A 21,557-nucleotide genomic window follows, 5' to 3' on the forward strand; every position below is an offset into this window, starting at 1 on the left:
AGCCTCTTGGACCTAGACTTGGCGCTCCGTTACCGCTTGCCATGCGGTAGCAGAGAGAACAGTCTATGTCTAGGGTGGCTGGAGTCTTTGACAATTTTTAGGGCCTTCCTCTGACAAAGCCTGGTATAGAGATCCGATTAAATGACTATGTTTCATACGAACTACAATCAGGTTGTCACGCCCTGACCTTAGAGAGCCTTTTTTATGTCTATTTGGTTTGGTCAGGGTGTGATTTGGGTGGGCATTCTATGTTCTTTATTTCTAGGTTTTGTGTTTGTATGTTTTGGCCGGGTATGGTTCTCAATCAGGGACAGCTGTCTATCGTTGTCTCTGATTGGGAATCATACTTAGGCAGCCTTTTTTCCTTTGGTGTTTGTGGGTAGTTAACTTTGTTACTGGCACTATAGCTCTGTTAAGCTTCGCGGTCGTTTATTTGTTTTCTTGTTTTGTTGGCGACATTTACTAAAATAAAATAAAATGTACGCTGACCACGCTGCACCTTGGTCTCCTTCGGACGACGGCCGTGACAGAACTACCCACCACAAACGGACCAAGCAGCGTGGTAAGGAGGAATGGACGTGGGAAGACATTTTGAATGGGAAGGGATCCTGGACGTGGGAGGAGATCCTGGCGGGGAAGGATCGCCTGCCCTGGGAGCAGGTGGAAGCAGCGAGGAAAGCGGAGGCAGCGAGAAAAAGGGCCCAGGATTACACAGGGTCACGGCTGACACGGAAGCCCGAGAAGCACGAGGAGATTGGCTGAGTCAGGTTGGAGACCTGAGCCAACTCCTCGTGCTTACCGTGGGGAGAGAGTGACCGGGCAGGCACCATGTTATGCGGCTCTGCGCAATGTGTCTCTAGAGTGGGCATCCAGCCAGGACGGACGGTGCCGGCTCAGCGCAGTGTGTCTCTAGAGTGGGCATCCAGCCAGGACGGACGGTGCCGGCTCAGCGCAGTGTGTCTCTAGAGTGGGCATCCAGCCAGGACGGACGGTGCAGGATAAATGATTATATTGTGTGTCATGTGTGTGCCCTGTGAAGTTAGAATGAACTTTTGAACCTGTTTTCTATTTGTCAGGACAATGAGACTTATTCTGTAACCTATGACGTCATATCTTGTATATAAACCTGTGTTTATGATCAAATGGCAGCGTGCTCCGAGAATAAACACTATTATCTAATTTTAATAAGACTGTATCCTGTCTATTTTATGTTAATAAGTATCTTACAAATTCTTATAAATAGACAGATTGAATTTAATTAATGAGTACATTAGAGGAATTATTTAATTCCACTAACAACTATTCAGTTTCATGTGAAGTTTAGTTTACCCCTGAGATGATCACCAGCTGATCTGTCGTTAAACCATAAATACGCTCCATAAATTCACCCACACTGTTGATCTCAATTCCATTATTAATCACCTCGTTACCGCTCCCTAAAAGCTCACGTCGGCGTTACCTTAGTAACACCTTGCCACTAAAGTCTTTAAGATATGTTCGCCCTCTGGTGGGTGTTATCATCAGAACTACTTAGTTCTACTTTTTTGATTACTGTGGAAATTTAACCAACACGTTGTATGAATGGAAAACTAATGGTGGAAAACTCTTACAGTGAGATCTTGTTCTGGACATAGATCTGCTGCAGGGGGGGAGAGCTCCAAACAGCTGTGTGGGTGTCCAACAGACAAAGACAACAGACAATAACAGCTGTGTGGGTGTCCAACAGACAAAGACAACAGACAATAACAGCTGTGTGGGCGTCCAACAGACAAAGACAACAGACAAAAACAGCTGTTTGGGCGTCCAACAGACAAAGACAACAGACAAAAACAGCTGTGTGGGTGTCCAACAGACAAAGACAACAAACAATAACAGCTGTGTGGGTATCCAACAGGCAAAGACAACAGACAACAGACAAAAACAGCTGTTTGGGCAACCAACAGGCAAAGACAACAGACAATAACAGCTGTGTGGGTGTCCAACAGACAAAGACAACAAACAAAAACAGCTGTGTGGGCGTCTAACAGACAAAGACAACAGACAGAAACAGCTATGTGGGCATCCAACAGACAACAGACAGAAACAGCTGTGTGGGTGTCCAACAGACAAAGACAACAGACAATAACAGCTGTGTGGGCGTCCAACAGACAAAGACAACAGACAGAAACAGCTGTGTGGGCGTCCAACAGACAACAGACAGAAACAGCTGTTTGGGCATCCAACAGACGAAAGGTTGGTCATGGCTCACATCAACACCATTATCCCAGAAACCCTAGACCCACTCCAATTTGCATACCATCCTAACAGATCCACAGATGATGCAATCTCTATTGCACTCCACACTGCCCTTTCCCACCTGGACAAAAAGAACACCTACGTGAAAATGCTGTTCGTTCACTACAGCTCAGCGTTCAACACCATAGTGCCCACAAAGCTCATCACTAAGCTAAGGATCCTGAGACTAAACACCTCCCTCTGCAACTGGATCCTGGGCTTCCTGACAGGCCACCCCCAGGTGGTAAGGGTAGGTGACAACACATCCGCCACGCTGATCCTCAACACGTGGGCCCCTCAGTGGTGCGTGCTCAGCTCCCTCTTGTACTCCCTGTTCACCCACGACTGCGTGGCCAAGCACTACTCCAACGACACAACAGTAGTATCCCTGATCACCGACAACGATGAGACAGCCTATAGGAAGGAGGTCGTCAGAGACCTGGCAGTGTGGCACCAGGACAACAACCTCTCCCTCAATGTGATCAAGACAAAGGATCTTATCATGGACTACAGAAAAAGGAAGGCAGAGCCCGGCCCCATCCCCCCCTGCGGCTATGGAACCCTGACCTTTTAACCGGACGTGCTACCTGTCTCAGACCTGCTGTTTTCAACTCTCTAGAGACCGCAGGAGCGGTAGAGATACTCTAATGATCGGCTATGAAAAGCCAACTGACATTTACTCCTGAGGTGCTGACTTGCTGCACCCTTATTATTATTTGACTATGCTGGTCATTTATGAACATTTGAACATCTTGGCCATGTTCTGTTATAATCTCCACCCGGCACAGCCAGAAGAGGACTGGCCACCCCTCATAGCCTGGTTCCTCTCTAGGTTTCTTCCTAGGTTTTGGCCTTTCTAGGGAGTTTTTCCTAGCCACCGTGCTTCTACACCTGCATTGCTTGCTGTTTGGGGTTTTAGGCTGGGTTTCTGTACAGCACTTTGAGATATCAGCTGATGTACGAAGGGCTATATAAATACATTTGATTTGATTTGATTCACATCGATGGTGCTGTAGTGGAGTGGGTCGAGAGCTTCAAGTTCCTTGATGTCCACATCACTAACAAACTATCAAATCAAATCAAATGTATTTATATAGCCCTTCGTACATCAGCTGATATCAGCGGTCCAAACGGTCCAAACACACCAAGACAGTCGTAAAGAGGGCACGACAATGCCTAGTTTCCCTCAGGAGACTGAAAAGATTTGGCATGGGTCCTCAGATCCTCAAAGTTCTACAGCTGCACCATCGAGAGCATCCGGACTGGTTGCATCAACACTTGGTATGCCAACTGCTCGGCATCCGACAGCAAGGCGCTACAGAGGGTTGTGCGTACGGCCCAGTACATCATTGGGGCCAAGCTTCCTGCCATCCAGGACCTCTATACCAGGTGGTGTCAGAGGAAGGCCCTAAAAAAAGACTCCAGCCACCCAAGTCATAGACTGTTTTCTCTGCTACTGCAGAGCAAGTGGTATCGGAGCGCCACGTCTATGTCCAAACAGCTTTTACCCCCAAGCCATAAGACTGCTAAAAAGTTCATCAAATGGCTACTACCTGGACTATTTTCATCGACCCCCTTTTTTACCCTGCTGCTGCTCACTGTGTTACTTTTTAGTTTTGCATTTATTTTGAGAAAATATGTTCTTAAAAAAAAAATACCCTGCATTGTTGGTTAAGGGCTTGTAATTAAGTATTTCACCTGTTGTATTTGGTGCATGTGACAAGTAAATTGTATTTAAACATCCTAAAAACATCCTGAACCTGGGTATCGCTGATGTCCCAGAAACATAGAGGAACATAGAGGGAACTAGACAAACGTCTCCTAGAGAACATTCCCTTGATGACAGGAAAGAGTCATGTTTGTGGAACATCCGAAAAACGTATTTAGGGACATACCCGTACCAAACTTAGATAAAAACCTCCAGGGAACACAAAATCCTGAGAACATCCCAGAAACTTCCTTGGGGATGTCCCTGGAACAAATCGGGAACTAGAATAAAACGTTGTTTTAGGACCATAACACAACGTCCTGACAACTTTAGGCAACCATTTCATGACGTTCTGGGGACTTCCTAACTAATCTTTTTTTTGTTGTTGCAGCGTTATAAGTACAGGCATATTGTAAAGATCAAAACAGGGGTTCGTGCTGTGCTCAAAAGGAAGTTTTAGATGTGTGAAAGAGAATAGAACATCCAGATATATGGACTTTGAAGCACAATGCCCAGTCTTATATAATCAGGATGAATAAATTGAGCTTAATGGATTGAATAGAAACATGCTGGTCAGTGGTAGGGGACTGGATCATTCAAAGGCTTCATATATTGCACATCTATTTTAAGAGATATATGATCAAAAGATAATTGTGAAATAAACAACCTATTTATCCAGATAGCTCATTATAGGTCATTATCTAGCTTGGCTTTGCGCGCCAAGCATCAAGAGACACACGGCTGTAAGTGAAAGTATGCCAAGCAAATTATCATACAAAAATCACATAAGAGTGGCTCAATAATCTGAGTAACTTGTCTATTATTGGATACTGTAACAACCATTCAAATCAAATGTTATTTGTCACATGCTCTGAATACAACATTGTACGTCCTAAATGAAACCCCTTATTTCCCTATATAGTGCACTACTTTTGACCAGGGCTCATAGTGCTCTGGTTAAAAGTAGTGCAGTACATAGGGAATAGGGTGCTGTTTGAGGTCACACGTGACCACCTACCTCTGTATGTTTCTCCTGGGTTGTCTTCTGCTCTGTATGCAGCACCAACGTCGCAGCACACGACGCTCTTCTCCTGGACAACCGCTTATCTGCAGAGTAAAGAGAGACAGCTAAATTAGCTTGTGGACTGGATTTGTTGTTGTTGATGTTGTTGTTGGTATAATATGATGATAAAATTGCAAATCTATCTCAATGGAATTAGGCAGCTGAGTAATCAACTCAAAGTATATGTTCAGGAGCCACATCAAATCAAATCAAATGTAATTTGTCACATGTGCTGAATACAACAGGTGTAGTAGACCTTACAGTGAAATGCTGAATACAACAGGTAGACCTTACAGTGAAATGCTGAATACAACAGGTAGACCTTACAGTGAAATGCTGAATACAACAGGTAGACCTTACAGTGAAATGCTGAATACAACAGGTAGACCTTACAGTGAAATGCTGAATACAACAGGTAGACCTTACAGTGAAATGCTGAATACAACAGTTGTAGTAGACCTTACAGTGAAATGCTGAATACAACAGGTAGACCTTACAGTGAAATGCTGAATACAACAGGTAGACCTTACAGTGAAATGCTGAATACAACAGGTAGACCTTACAGTGAAATGCTGAATACAACAGGTGTAGTAGACCTTACAGTGAAATGCTGAATACAACAGGTAGACCTTACAGTGAAATGCTGAATACAACAGGTAGACCTTACAGTGAAATGCTGAATACAACAGGTAGACCTTACAGTGAAATGCTGAATACAACAGGTAGACCTTACAGTGAAATGCTGAATACAACAGGTGTAGTAGACCTTACAGTGAAATGCTGAATACAACAGGTGTAGGCCTTACAGTGAAATGCTGAATACAACAGGTGTAGGCCTTACAGTGAAATGCTGAATACAACAGGTGTAGTAGACCTTACAGTGAAATGCTGAATACAACAGGTGTAGTAGACCTTACAGTGAAATGCTGAATACAACAGGTGTAGGTAGGCCTTACAGTGAAATGCTGAATACAACAGGTGTAGGTAGGCCTTACAGTGAAATGCTGAATACAACAGGTGTAGGTAAGCCTTACAGTGAAATGCTGAATACAACAGGTGTAGGTAGGCCTTACAGTGAAATGCTGAATACAACAGGTGTAGGCCTTACAGTGAAATGCTGAATACAACAGGTGTAGTAGACCTTACAGTGAAATGCTGAATACAACAGGTGTAGGTAGGCCTTACAGTGAAATGCTGAATACAACAGGTGTAGGCCTTACAGTGAAATGCTGAATACAACAGGTGTAGTAGACCTTACAGTGAAATGCTGAATACAACAGGTGTAGGTAGGCCTTACAGTGAAATGCTGAATACAACAGGTGTAGGTAAGCCTTACAGTGAAATGCTGAATACAACAGGTGTAGGTAGGCCTTACAGTGAAATGCTGAATACAACAGGTGTAGTAGACCTTACAGTGAAATGCTGAATACAACAGGTGTAGGTAGGCCTTACAGTGAAATGCTGAATACAACAGGTGTAGGCCTTACAGTGAAATGCTGAATACAACAGGTGTAGGTAGGCCTTACAGTGAAATGCTGAATACAACAGGTGTAGGTAGGCCTTACAGTGAAATGCTGAATACAACAGGTGTAGGCCTTACAGTGAAATGCTTAGTTACAAGCCCTTAACCAACAATGCAGTTTTAAGAAAAATAAGTGTTGAGTAAAAAATAGATAAGTAAAATGTTTTAATTAAAATAACAAATGATTAAAGAGCAGCAGTAAAATAACAGTAGCGAGGATATATACAGGGGGTACCGGTACAGAGTCAATGTGGAGGCTATATACAGGGAGTACCGGTACAGAGTCAATGTGGAGGCTATATACAGGGAGTACCGGTACAGAGTCAATGTGGAGGCTATATACAGGGGGTACTGGTACAGAGTCAATGTGGAGGCTATATACAGGGGGTACCGGTACAGAGTCAATGTGGAGGCTATATACAGGGGGTACTGGTACAGAGTCAATGTGGAGGCTATATACAGGGGGTACCGGTACAGAGTCAATGTGGAGGCTATATACAGGGGGTACAGGAACAGAGTCAATGTGGAGGCTATATACAGGGGGTACCGGTACAGAGTCAATGTGGAGGCTATATACAGGGGGTACAGGTACAGAGTCAATGTGGAGGCTATATACAGGTGGGTACCGGTACAGAGTCAATGTGGAGGCTATATACAGGGGGTACCGATACAGAGTCAATGTGGGGTGGCACCGGTTAGTCAAGGTAATTGAGGTAATATGTACATGTAGGTAGAGTTAAAGTGACTATACATAGATAATTAACAGAGAGTAGCAACAGCGTAAAAGAGGAGGGGGGTGGCAATGCAAATAGTCTGGGTAGTCACTTGATTAGCTTTTCAGGAGTCTTATGGCTTGGGGGTAGAAGCTGTTTAGAAGCCTCTTGGACCTAGACTTGGCGCTCCGGTACCGCTTGCCATGCGGTAGCAGAGAGAACAGTCTATGTCTAGGGTGGCTGGAGTCTTTGACAATTTTTAGGGCCTTCCTCTGACAAAGCCTGGTATAGAGATCCGATTAAATGACTATGTTTCATACGAACTACAATCAGGTTGTCACGCCCTGACCTTAGAGAGCCTTTTTTATGTCTATTTGGTTTGGTCAGGGTGTGATTTGGGTGGGCATTCTATGTTCTTTATTTCTAGGTTTTGTGTTTGTATGTTTTGGCCGGGTATGGTTCTCAATCAGGGACAGCTGTCTATCGTTGTCTCTGATTGGGAATCATACTTAGGCAGCCTTTTTTCCTTTGGTGTTTGTGGGTAGTTAACTTTGTTACTGGCACTATAGCTCTGTTAAGCTTCGCGGTCGTTTATTTGTTTTCTTGTTTTGTTGGCGACATTTACTAAAATAAAATAAAATGTACGCTGACCACGCTGCACCTTGGTCTCCTTCGGACGACGGCCGTGACAGAACTACCCACCACAAACGGACCAAGCAGCGTGGTAAGGAGGAATGGACATGGGAAGACATTTTGAATGGGAAGGGATCCTGGACGTGGGAGGAGATCCTGGCGGGGAAGGATCGCCTGCCCTGGGAGCAGGTGGAAGCAGCGAGGAAAGCGGAGGCAGCGAGAAAAAGGGCCCAGGATTACACAGGGTCACGGCTGACACGGAAGCCCGAGAAGCACGAGGAGATTGGCTGAGTCAGGTTGGAGACCTGAGCCAACTCCTCGTGCTTACCGTGGGGAGAGAGTGACCGGGCAGGCACCATGTTATGCGGCTCTGCGCAATGTGTCTCTAGAGTGGGCATCCAGCCAGGACGGACGGTGCCGGCTCAGCGCAGTGTGTCTCTAGAGTGGGCATCCAGCCAGGACGGACGGTGCAGGATAAATGATTATATTGTGTGTCATGTGTGTGCCCTGTGAAGTTAGAATGAACTTTTGAACCTGTTTTCTATTTGTCAGGACAATGAGACTTATTCTGTAACCTATGACGTCATATCTTGTATATAAACCTGTGTTTATGATCAAATGGCAGCGTGCTCCGAGAATAAACACTATTATCTAATTTTAATAAGACTGTATCCTGTCTATTTTATGTTAATAAGTATCTTACAAATTCTTATAAATAGACAGATTGAATTTAATTAATGAGTACATTAGAGGAATTATTTAATTCCACTAACAACTATTCAGTTTCATGTGAAGTTTAGTTTACCCCTGAGATGATCACCAGCTGATCTGTCGTTAAACCATAAATACGCTCCATAAATTCACCCACACTGTTGATCTCAATTCCATTATTAATCACCTCGTTACCGCTCCCTAAAAGCTCACGTCGGCGTTACCTTAGTAACACCTTGCCACTAAAGTCTTTAAGATATGTTCGCCCTCTGGTGGGTGTTATCATCAGAACTACTTAGTTCTACTTTTTTGATTACTGTGGAAATTTAACCAACACGTTGTATGAATGGAAAACTAATGGTGGAAAACTCTTACAGTGAGACCTTGTTTTGGACATAGATCTGCTGCAGGGGGGGAGAGCTCCAAACAGCTGTGTGGGTGTCCAACAGACAAAGACAACAGACAATAACAGCTGTGTGGGTGTCCAACAGACAAAGACAACAGACAAAAACAGCTGTTTGGGCGTCCAACAGACAAAGACAACAGACAATAACAGCTGTGTGGGCGTCCAACAGACAAAGACAACAGACAAAAACAGCTGTTTGGGCGTCCAACAGACAAAGACAACAGACAAAAACAGCTGTGTGGGTGTCCAACAGACAAAGACAACAAACAATAACAGCTGTGTGGGTATCCAACAGGCAAAGACAACAGACAACAGACAAAAACAGCTGTTTGGGCAACCAACAGGCAAAGACAACAGACAATAACAGCTGTGTGGGTGTCCAACAGACAAAGACAACAAACAAAAACAGCTGTGTGGGCGTCTAACAGACAACAGACAGAAACAGCTGTGTGAGTGTCCAACAGACAAAGACAACAGACAATAACAGCTGTGTGGGCGTCCAACAGACAAAGACAACAGACAGAAACAGCTGTGTGGGCGTCCAACAGACAACAGACAGAAACAGCTGTTTGGGCATCCAACAGACGAAAGGTTGGTCATGGCTCACATCAACACCATTATCCCAGAAACCCTAGACCCACTCCAATTTGCATACCATCCTAACAGATCCACAGATGATGCAATCTCTATTGCACTCCACACTGCCCTTTCCCACCTGGACAAAAAGAACACCTACGTGAAAATGCTGTTCGTTCACTACAGCTCAGCGTTCAACACCATAGTGCCCACAAAGCTCATCACTAAGCTAAGGATCCTGAGACTAAACACCTCCCTCTGCAACTGGATCCTGGGCTTCCTGACAGGCCACCCCCAGGTGGTAAGGGTAGGTGACAACACATCCGCCACGCTGATCCTCAACACGTGGGCCCCTCAGTGGTGCGTGCTCAGCTCCCTCTTGTACTCCCTGTTCACCCACGACTGCGTGGCCAAGCACTACTCCAACGACACAACAGTAGTATCCCTGATCACCGACAACGATGAGACAGCCTATAGGAAGGAGGTCGTCAGAGACCTGGCAGTGTGGCACCAGGACAACAACCTCTCCCTCAATGTGATCAAGACAAAGGATCTTATCATGGACTACAGAAAAAGGAAGGCAGAGCCCGGCCCCATCCCCCCCTGCGGCTATGGAACCCTGACCTTTTAACCGGACGTGCTACCTGTCTCAGACCTGCTGTTTTCAACTCTCTAGAGACCGCAGGAGCGGTAGAGATACTCTAATGATCGGCTATGAAAAGCCAACTGACATTTACTCCTGAGGTGCTGACTTGCTGCACCCTTGCTGCACCCTTATTATTATTTGACTATGCTGGTCATTTATGAACATTTGAACATCTTGGCCATGTTGTGTTATAATCTCCACCCGGCACAGCCAGAAGAGGACTGGCCACCCCTCATAGCCTGGTTCCTCTCTAGGTTTCTTCCTAGGTTTTGGCCTTTCTAGGGAGTTTTTCCTAGCCACCGTGCTTCTACACCTGCATTGCTTGCTGTTTGGGGTTTTAGGCTGGGTTTCTGTACAGCACTTTGAGATATCAGCTGATGTACGAAGGGCTATATAAATACATTTGATTTGATTTGATTCACATCGATGGTGCTGTAGTGGAGTGGGTCGAGAGCTTCAAGTTCCTTGATGTCCACATCACTAACAAACTATCAAATCAAATCAAATGTATTTATATAGCCCTTCGTACATCAGCTGATATCAGCGGTCCAAACGGTCCAAACACACCAAGACAGTCGTAAAGAGGGCACGACAATGCCTAGTTTCCCTCAGGAGACTGAAAAGATTTGGCATGGGTCCTCAGATCCTCAAAGTTCTACAGCTGCACCATCGAGAGCATCCGGACTGGTTGCATCAACACTTGGTATGCCAACTGCTCGGCATCCGACAGCAAGGCGCTACAGAGGGTTGTGCGTACGGCCCAGTACATCATTGGGGCCAAGCTTCCTGCCATCCAGGACCTCTATACCAGGTGGTGTCAGAGGAAGGCCCTAAAAAAAGACTCCAGCCACCCAAGTCATAGACTGTTTTCTCTGCTACTGCAGAGCAAGTGGTATCGGAGCGCCACGTCTATGTCCAAACAGCTTTTACCCCCAAGCCATAAGACTGCTAAAAAGTTCATCAAATGGCTACTACCTGGACTATTTTCATCGACCCCCTTTTTTACCCTGCTGCTGCTCACTGTGTTACTTTTTAGTTTTGCATTTATTTTGAGAAAATATGTTCTTAAAAAAAAAATACCCTGCATTGTTGGTTAAGGGCTTGTAATTAAGTATTTCACCTGTTGTATTTGGTGCATGTGACAAGTAAATTGTATTTAAACATCCTAAAAACATCCTGAACCTGGGTATCGCTGATGTCCCAGAAACATAGAGGAACATAGAGGGAACTAGACAAACGTCTCCTAGAGAACATTCCCTTGATGACAGGAAAGAGTCATGTTTGTGGAACATCCGAAAAACGTATTTAGGGACATACCCGTACCAAACTTAGATAAAAACCTCCAGGGAACACAAAATCCTGAGAACATCCCAGAAACTTCCTTGGGGATGTCCCTGGAACAAATCGGGAACTAGAATAAAACGTTGTTTTAGGACCATAACACAACGTCCTGACAACTTTAGGCAACCATTTCATGACGTTCTGGGGACTTCCTAACTAATCTTTTTTTTGTTGTTGCAGCGTTATAAGTACAGGCATATTGTAAAGATCAAAACAGGCGTTCGTGCTGTGCTCAAAAGGAAGTTTTAGATGTGTGAAAGAGAATAGAACATCCAGATATATGGACTTTGAAGCACAATGCCCAGTCTTATATAATCAGGATGAATAAATTGAGCTTAATGGATTGAATAGAAACATGCTGGTCAGTGGTAGGGGACTGGATCATTCAAAGGCTTCATATATTGCACATCTATTTTAAGAGATATATGATCAAAAGATAATTGTGAAATAAACAACCTATTTATCCAGATAGCTCATTATAGGTCATTATCTAGCTTGACTTTGCGCGCCAAGCATCAAGAGACACACGGCTGTAAGTGAAAGTATGCCAAGCAAATTATCATACAAAAATCACATAAGAGTGGCTCAATAATCTGAGTAACTTGTCTATTATTGGATACTGTAACAACCATTCAAATCAAATGTTATTTGTCACATGCTCTGAATACAACATTGTACGTCCTAAATGAAACCCCTTATTTCCCTATATAGTGCACTACTTTTGACCAGGGCTCATAGTGCTCTGGTTAAAAGTAGTGCAGTACATAGGGAATAGGGTGCTGTTTGAGGTCACACGTGACCACCTACCTCTGTATGTTTCTCCTGGGTTGTCTTCTGCTCTGTATGCAGCACCAACGTCGCAGCACACGACGCTCTTCTCCTGGCCAACCGCTTATCTGCAGAGTAAAGAGAGACAGCTAAATTAGCTTGTGGACTGGATTTGTTGTTGTTGATGTTGTTGTTGGTATAATATGATGATAAAATTGCAAATCTATCTCAATGGAATTAGGCAGCTGAGTAATCAACTCAAAGTATATGTTCAGGAGCCACATCAAATCAAATCAAATGTAATTTGTCACATGTGCTGAATACAACAGGTGTAGTAGACCTTACAGTGAAATGCTGAATACAACAGGTAGACCTTACAGTGAAATGCTGAATACAACAGGTAGACCTTACAGTGAAATGCTGAATACAACAGGTAGACCTTACAGTGAAATGCTGAATACAACAGGTAGACCTTACAGTGAAATGCTGAATACAACAGGTAGACCTTACAGTGAAATGCTGAATACAACAGGTAGACCTTACAGTGAAATGCTGAATACAACAGGTAGACCTTACAGTGAAATGCTGAATACAACAGGTAGACCTTACAGTGAAATGCTGAATACAACAGGTAGACCTTACAGTGAAATGCTGAATACAACAGGTGTAGTAGACCTTACAGTGAAATGCTGAATACAACAGGTGTAGGCCTTACAGTGAAATGCTGAATACAACAGGTGTAGGCCTTACAGTGAAATGCTGAATACAACAGGTGTAGTAGACCTTACAGTGAAATGCTGAATACAACAGGTGTAGTAGACCTTACAGTGAAATGCTGAATACAACAGGTGTAGGTAGGCCTTACAGTGAAATGCTGAATACAACAGGTGTAGGTAGGCCTTACAGTGAAATGCTGAATACAACAGGTGTAGTAGACCTTACAGTGAAATGCTGAATACAACAGGTGTAGGTAGGCCTTACAGTGAAATGCTGAATACAACAGGTAGACCTTACAGTGAAATGCTGAATACAACAGGTGTAGTAGACCTTACAGTGAAATGCTGAATACAACAGGTGTAGGTAGGCCTTACAGTGAAATGCTGAATACAACAGGTGTAGGTAAGCCTTACAGTGAAATGCTGAATACAACAGGTGTAGGTAGGCCTTACAGTGAAATGCTGAATACAACAGGTGTAGGTAAGCCTTACAGTGAAATGCTGAATACAACAGGTGTAGTAGACCTTACAGTGAAATGCTGAATACAACAGGTGTAGTAGACCTTACAGTGAAATGCTGAATACAACAGGTGTAGTAGACCTTACAGTGAAATGCTGAATACAACAGGTGTAGGTAGGCCTTACAGTGAAATGCTGAATACAACAGGTGTAGGCCTTACAGTGAAATGCTGAATACAACAGGTGTAGGTAGGCCTTACAGTGAAATGCTGAATACAACAGGTGTAGGTAGGCCTTACAGTGAAATGCTGAATACAACAGGTGTAGGCCTTACAGTGAAATGCTGAATACAACAGGTGTAGGCCTTACAGTGAAATGCTTAGTTACAAGCCCTTAACCAACAATGCAGTTTTAAGAAAAATAAGTGTTGAGTAAAAAATAGATAAGTAAAATGTTTTAATTAAAATAACAAATGATTAAAGAGCAGCAGTAAAATAACAGTAGCGAGGATATATACAGGGGGTACCGGTACAGAGTCAATGTGGAGGCTATATACAGGGGGTACCGGTACAGAGTCAATGTGGAGGCTATATACAGGGGGTACCGGTACAGAGTCAATGTGGAGGCTATATACAGGGGGTACTGGTACAGAGTCAATGTGGAGGCTATATACAGGGGGTACCGGTACAGAGTCAATGTGGAGGCTATATACAGGGGGTACCGGTACAGAGTCAATGTGGAGGCTATATACAGGGGGTACCGGTACAGAGTCAATGTGGAGGCTATATACAGGGGGTACCGGTACCGAGTCAATGTGGAGGCTATATACAGGGGGTACCGGTACAGAGTCAATGTGGAGGCTATATACAGGGGGTACCGGTACAGAGTCAATGTGGAGGCTATATACAGGGGGTACCGGTACAGAGTCAATGTGGAGGCTATATACAGGGGGTACTGGTACAGAGTCAATGTGGAGGCTATATACAGGGGGTACCGGTACAGAGTCAATGTGGAGGCTATATACAGGGGGTACAGGTACAGAGTCAATGTGGAGGCTATATACAGGTGGGTACCGGTACAGAGTCAATGTGGAGGCTATATACAGGGGGTACCGGTACAGAGTCAATGTGGGGTGGCACCGGTTAGTCAAGGTAATTGAGGTAATATGTACATGTAGGTAGAGTTAAAGTGACTATACATAGATAATTAACAGAGAGTAGCAACAGCGTAAAAGAGGAGGGGGGTGGCAATGCAAATAGTCTGGGTAGTCACTTGATTAGCTTTTCAGGAGTCTTATGGCTTGGGGGTAGAAGCTGTTTAGAAGCCTCTTGGACCTAGACTTGGCGCTCCGGTACCGCTTGCCATGCGGTAGCAGAGAGAACAGTCTATGTCTAGGGTGGCTGGAGTCTTTGACAATTTTTAGGGCCTTCCTCTGACAAAGCCTGGTATAGAGATCCGATTAAATGACTATGTTTCATACGAACTACAATCAGGTTGTCACGCCCTGACCTTAGAGAGCCTTTTTTATGTCTATTTGGTTTGGTCAGGGTGTGATTTGGGTGGGCATTCTATGTTCTTTATTTCTAGGTTTTGTGTTTGTATGTTTTGGCCGGGTATGGTTCTCAATCAGGGACAGCTGTCTATCGTTGTCTCTGATTGGGAATCATACTTAGGCAGCCTTTTTTCCTTTGGTGTTTGTGGGTAGTTAACTTTGTTACTGGCACTATAGCTCTGTTAAGCTTCGCGGTCGTTTATTTGTTTTCTTGTTTTGTTGGCGACATTTACTAAAATAAAATAAAATGTACGCTGACCACGCTGCACCTTGGTCTCCTTCGGACGACGGCCGTGACAGAACTACCCACCACAAACGGACCAAGCAGCGTGGTAAGGAGGAATGGACGTGGGAAGACATTTTGAATGGGAAGGGATCCTGGACGTGGGAGGAGATCCTGGCGGGGAAGGATCGCCTGCCCTGGGAGCAGGTGGAAGCAGCGAGGAAAGCGGAGGCAGCGAGAAAAAGGGCCCAGGATTACACAGGGTCACGGCTGACACGGAAGCCCGAGAAGCACGAGGAGATTGGCTGAGTCAGGTTGGAGACCTGAGCCAACTCCTCGTGCTTACCGTGGGGAGAGAGTGACCGGGCAGGCACCATGTTATGCGGCTCTGCGCAATGTGTCTCTAGAGTGGGCATCCAGCCAGGACGGACGGTGCCGGCTCAGCGCAGTGTGTCTCTAGAGTGGGCATCCAGCCAGGACGGACGGTGCCGGCTCAGCGCAGTGTGTCTCTAGAGTGGGCATCCAGCCAGGATGGACGGTGCCGGCTCAGCGCAGTGTGTCTCTAGAGTGGGCATCCAGCCAGGACGGACGGTGCCGGCTCAGCGCAGTGTGTCTCTAGAGTGGGCATCCAGCCAGGACGGACGGTGCCGGCTCAGCGCAGTGTGTCTCTAGAGTGGGCATCCAGCCAGGACGGACGGTGCCGGCTCAGCGCAGTGTGTCTCTAGAGTGGGCATCCAGCCAGGACGGATGGTGCCGGCTCAGCGCATCCTAATATTAGATAAAGGGAAGCTGAGTTTACAAAAAAAATGACGTATGAACTACCACCACGCTTGACAGTTCGTATGAGGTTCTTACAGTGGAATACACTGTTTGATTTTCACCGGAAATAATGGGAGTCATCGCGTCCAAAAAGTTGACTCAAGTTTGCCAGAAAGCACCTGTAAGCACCTGGATGATCATCAAGACTCTTGGGAGAATGTTCTATGGACAGATGAGTCAAAAGTATAACTTTTTGGACGACATGGGTCCCATTATGCCTGGCGAAAACCAAACACAGCATTCCACAGTAAGAACCTCATACCATTGGTCAGCATGGTGGTGGTAGTGTGATGGTTTGGGGTCAGCATGGTGGTGGTAGTGTGATGGTTTGGGGTCAGCATGGTGGTGGTAGTGTGATGGTTTGGGGTCAGCATGGTGGTGGTGGTGTGATGGTTTGGGGTCAGCATGGTGGTGGTAGTGTGATGGTTTGGGGTCAGCATGGTGGTGGTGTGATGGTTTGGGGTCAGCATGGTGGTGGTAGTGTGATGGTTTGGGGTCAGCATGGTGGTGGTAGTGTGATGATTTGGGGTCAGCATGGTGGTGGTAGTGTGATGGTTTGGGGTCAGCATGGTGGTGGTAGTGTGATGGTTTGGGGTCAGCATGGTGGTGGTAGTGTGATGGTTTGGGGTCAGCATGGTGGTGGTGGTGTGATGGTTTGGGGTCAGCATGGTGGTGGTAGTGTGATGGTTTGGGGTCAGCATGGTGGTGGTAGTGAGATGGTTTGGGGTCAGCATGGTGGTGGTAGTGTGATGATTTGGGGTCAGCATGGTGGTGGTGTGATTGTTTGGGGTCAGCATGGTGGTGGTGGTGTGATGGTTTGGGGTCAGCATGATGGTGGTAGTGTGATGGTTTGGGGTCAGCATGGTGGTGGTAGTGTGTTGGTTTGGGGTCAGCATGATGGTGGTAGTGTGATGGTTTGGGGTCAGCATGGTGGTGGTAGTGTGTTGGTTTGGGGTCAGCATGGTGGTGGTAGTGTGTTGGTTTGGGGTCAGCATGGTGGTGGTAGTGTGATGGTTTGGGGTCAGCATGGTGGTGGTAGTGTGATGGTTTGGGGTCAGCATGGTGGTGGTAGTGTGATGGTTTGGGGTCAGCATGGTGGTGGTAGTGTGATGGTTTGAGGTCAGTATGGTGGTGGTGTGATGGTTTGGGGTCAGCATGGTGGTGGTAGTGTGATGGTTTGGGGTCAGCATGGTGGTGGTAGTGTGATGGTTTGGGGTCAGCATGGTGGTGGTAGTGTGATGGTTTGGGGTCAGTATGGTGGTGGTGTGATGGTTGGGGTCAGCATGGTGGTGGTAGTGTGATGGTTTGGGGTCAGCATGGTGGTGGTAGTGTGATGGTTTGGGGTCAGCATGGTGGTGGTAGTGGGATGGTTTGGGGTCAGCATGGTGGTGGTGGTGTGATGGTTTGGGGTCAGCATGGTGGTGGTAGTGTGACGGTTTGGGGTCAGCATGGTGGTGGTAGTGTGATGGTTAGGGGTCAGCATGGTGGTGGTAGTGGGATGGTTAGGGGTCAGCATGGTGGTGGTAGTGGGATGGTTTGGGGTCAGCATGGTGGTGGTAGTGTGATGGTTTGGGGTCAGCATGGTGGTGGTAGTGTGATGGTTTGGGGTCAGCATAGTGGTGGTAGTGTGATGGTTAGGGGTCAGCATGGTGGTGGTAGTGGGATGGTTTGGGGTCAGCATGGTGGTAGTAGTGTGATGGTTTGGGGTCAGCATGGTGGTGGTAGTGTGATGGTTTGGGGTCAGCATAGTGGTGGTAGTGTGATGGTTTGGGGTCAGCATGGTGGTGGTAGTGTGATGGTTTGGGGTCAGCATGGTGGTGGTAGTGTGATGGTTTGGGGTCAGCATGGTGGTGGTAGTGTGATGGTTAGGGGTCAGCATGGTGGTGGTAGTGTGATGGTTTGGGGTCAGCATGGTGGTGGTAGTGTGATGGTTTGGGGTCAGCATGGTGGTGGTAGTGTGATGGTTTGGGATCAGCATGGTGGTGGTAGTGTGAGGGTTTGGGGTCAGCATGGTGGTGGTAGTGTGATGGTTTGGGGTCAGCATGGTGGTGGTAGTGGGATGGTTTGGGGTCAGCATGGTGGTGGTAGTGTGATGGTTTGGGGTCAGCATGGTGGTGGTAGTGGGATGGTTTGGGGTCAGCATGGTGGTGGTAGTGGGATGGTTTGGCCATTTTTTAGCCATTTTCATGCCATTAATATGTGACTACAGATTTGAGTGACATTGTCTGTATGTCATTTCCAATATGTGACTAAAGCTTTCAGTGACATTGATATACAGACAATGTCACTCAACGCTGGGACAATTGTGCGCCGCCCTATGGGACTCCCAATCACGGCCGGATGTAATACAGCCTGGAATCAAACCAGGGTCTGTAGTGACACCTATATGCAGTGCCTTAGACTGACCCCGCTGCGGCACTTGGGAGCCCAATGTTAGAATCACATTTGGCAGCGATTACAGCTGTGAGTCTTTCTGGGTAAGATCCTAAGAGCTTTCCACACCTGGATTGTACAATATTTTCCCATTTATTATTTTCAGAATTCTTCAAGCTCTGTCAAATTGGTTGTTGATCATTGCTAGACAACCTTTTTCAAGTATTGCCATAGATTTTCAAGCAGATATAAGTCAAAACTGTAACTGTAAATTACCTCAATTAACCTGTACCCCCGCACATTGACTCGGTACCGGGACCCCCTGTATATAGCCTCGTTATTGTTATGTAAATGTATAATGTTACTTTTTTGATTGATTTTTATACTTTTGTTTATTTAGTAAATATTTTAATAACTCTATTTCTTGAACTGCATTGTTGGTTAAGAGCTTGTAAGTAAGCATTTCATGTTGTATTCGGCGCATGTGACAAATAACATTTGATTTGTGGTTGAATCTGTGTTTGAAATTCACTGCTCGACTGAGGGACCTTACAGATTTTGTAATTTTTGTAATTTTTATTAGGATCCCCATTGGCTAACGCCGTAACGCTAGCTAATCTTCCTGGGGTGCAACACCAATTAACAATACATTACAAACAACCACAATCAAGACTTCACAAACATTCAACAAGTAGACAATACAGATAATTAAAATACCTGACAGGAAACACATTTAACATTCAGTTAATACTTTCTATTTCCTGTCCAGTCATATGGTCTATCACATTAGATGTTATTTCTATTTCCTGTCCAGTCATATGGTCTATCACATTAGATGCTCTTTCTATTTCCTGTCCAGTCATATGGTCTATCACATTAGATGTTCTTTCTATTTCCTGTCCAGTCATATGGTCTATCACACTAGATGTTCTTTCTATTTCCTGTCCAGTCATATGGTCTATCACATTAGATGTTCTTTCTATTTCCTGTCCAGTCATATGGTCTATCACATTAGATGCTCTTTCTATTTCCTGTCCAGTCATATGGTCTATCACATTAGATGTTCTTTCTATTTCCTGTCCAGTCATATGGTCTATCACATTAGATGTTCTTTCTATTTCCTGTCCAGTCATATGGTCTATCACATTAGATGTTATTTCTATTTCCTGTCCAGTCATATGGTCTATCACATTAGATGCTCTTTCTATTTCCTGTCCAGTCATATGGTCTATCACATTAGATGTTCTTTCTATTTCCTGTCCAGTCATATGGTCTATCACATTAGATGTTCTTTCTATTTCCTGTCCAGTCATATGGTCTATCACATTAGATGTTCTTTCTATTTCCTGTCCAGTCATATGGTCTATCACATTAGATGTTCTTTCTATTTCCTGTCCAGTCATATGGTCTATCACATTAGATGTTCTTTCTATTTCCTGTCCAGTCATATGGTCTATCACACTAGATGTTCTTTCTATTTCATGTCCAGTCATATGGTCTATCACATTAGATGTTCTTTCTATTTCCTGTACAGTCATATGGTCTATCACACTAGATGTTCTTTCTATTTCCTGTCCAGTCATATGGTCTATCACACTAGATGTTCTTTCTATTTCCTGTCCAGTCATATGGTCTATCACATTAGATGTTCTTTCTATTTCCTGTCCAGTCATATGGTCTATCACATTAGATGTTCTTTCTATTTCCTGTCCAGTCATATGGTCTATCACATTAGATGTTCTTTCTATTTCCTGTCCAGTCATATGGTCTATCACATTAGATGTTCTTTCTATTGCCTGTCCAGTCATATGGTCTATCACACTAGATGTTCTTTCTATTTCCTGTCCAGTCATATGGTCTATCACATTAGATGTTCTTTTCTTTTTTTCTTGACGGTGGATTTTATTTTTTGCTTTAGAAATATGGATTGGTAAAGAGTTCCATTCAGCTATGGCTCTATATAAAACTGTAGATTTAAGGCGATTTGTCCTTGGGTTGTTTTAGCTGCCCTGAATTTGCCTGTCTGGTTTGGTGGTTATGCGTGTTGCTAGTATGTACTAACTAGACTGAATAATACTGTGGTTTTTTGAAAAATATAACATTCCTAAAGAAAATCAGAAGACTAGTAATTTGTTTTTAACATGAAGCCATGAGAGATTCTAAATGCATTTGGATGGTATTCATACAGATAGAGCAATGAAGATCAATGAAGCAATGAAGAAGCAATGAAGTAATCTGGCAGCCCTGTTTTGAGCCATTTTGATCTTTTTTATATCTCTCTTTGCTGCAGATGACCATATAACTGGACAGTACTCTAAGTGTGATAGGACCAGGGATTGACCATATAACCAGACAGTACTCTAAGTGTGATAGAACCAGGGATTGACCATATAACTGGACAGTACTCTAAGTGTGATAGGACCAGGGATTGACCATATAACTGGACAGTACTCTAAGTGTGATAGGACCAGGGATTGACCATATAACTGGACAGTACTCTAAGTGTGATAGGACCAGGGATTGACCATATAACTGGACAGTACTCTAAGTGTGATAGGACCAGGGATTGACCATATACCTGGACAGTACTCTAAGTGTGATAGGACCAGGGATTGACCATATAACTGGACAGTACTCTAAGTGTGATAGGACCAGGGATTGAACATATACCTGGACAGTACTCTAAGTGTGATAGGACCAGAGATTGACCATATAACTGGACAGTAGTCTAAATGTGATAGGACCAGGGATTGAGCATATAACTGGACAGTACTCTAAGTGTAATAGGACAAGGGATTAACCATATAACTGGACAGTACTCTAAGTGTGATAGGACCAGGGATTAACCATATAACTGGACAGTACTCTAAGTGTGATAGGACCAGGGATTGACCATATAACTGGACAGTACTCTAAGTGTGATAGGACCAGGGATTGACCATATAACTGGACAGTACTCTAAGTGTGATAGAACCAGGGATTGAATCACCTGATTCAGTGTGCTAGATGTTACATACTCTGAACATTTTCTTGTGACAGCAATTCCCTTACCCA

Source organism: Salvelinus namaycush, unplaced genomic scaffold (genome assembly GCF_016432855.1).
Source record: "Salvelinus namaycush isolate Seneca unplaced genomic scaffold, SaNama_1.0 Scaffold60, whole genome shotgun sequence".
Taxonomy (NCBI): domain Eukaryota; kingdom Metazoa; phylum Chordata; class Actinopteri; order Salmoniformes; family Salmonidae; genus Salvelinus; species Salvelinus namaycush.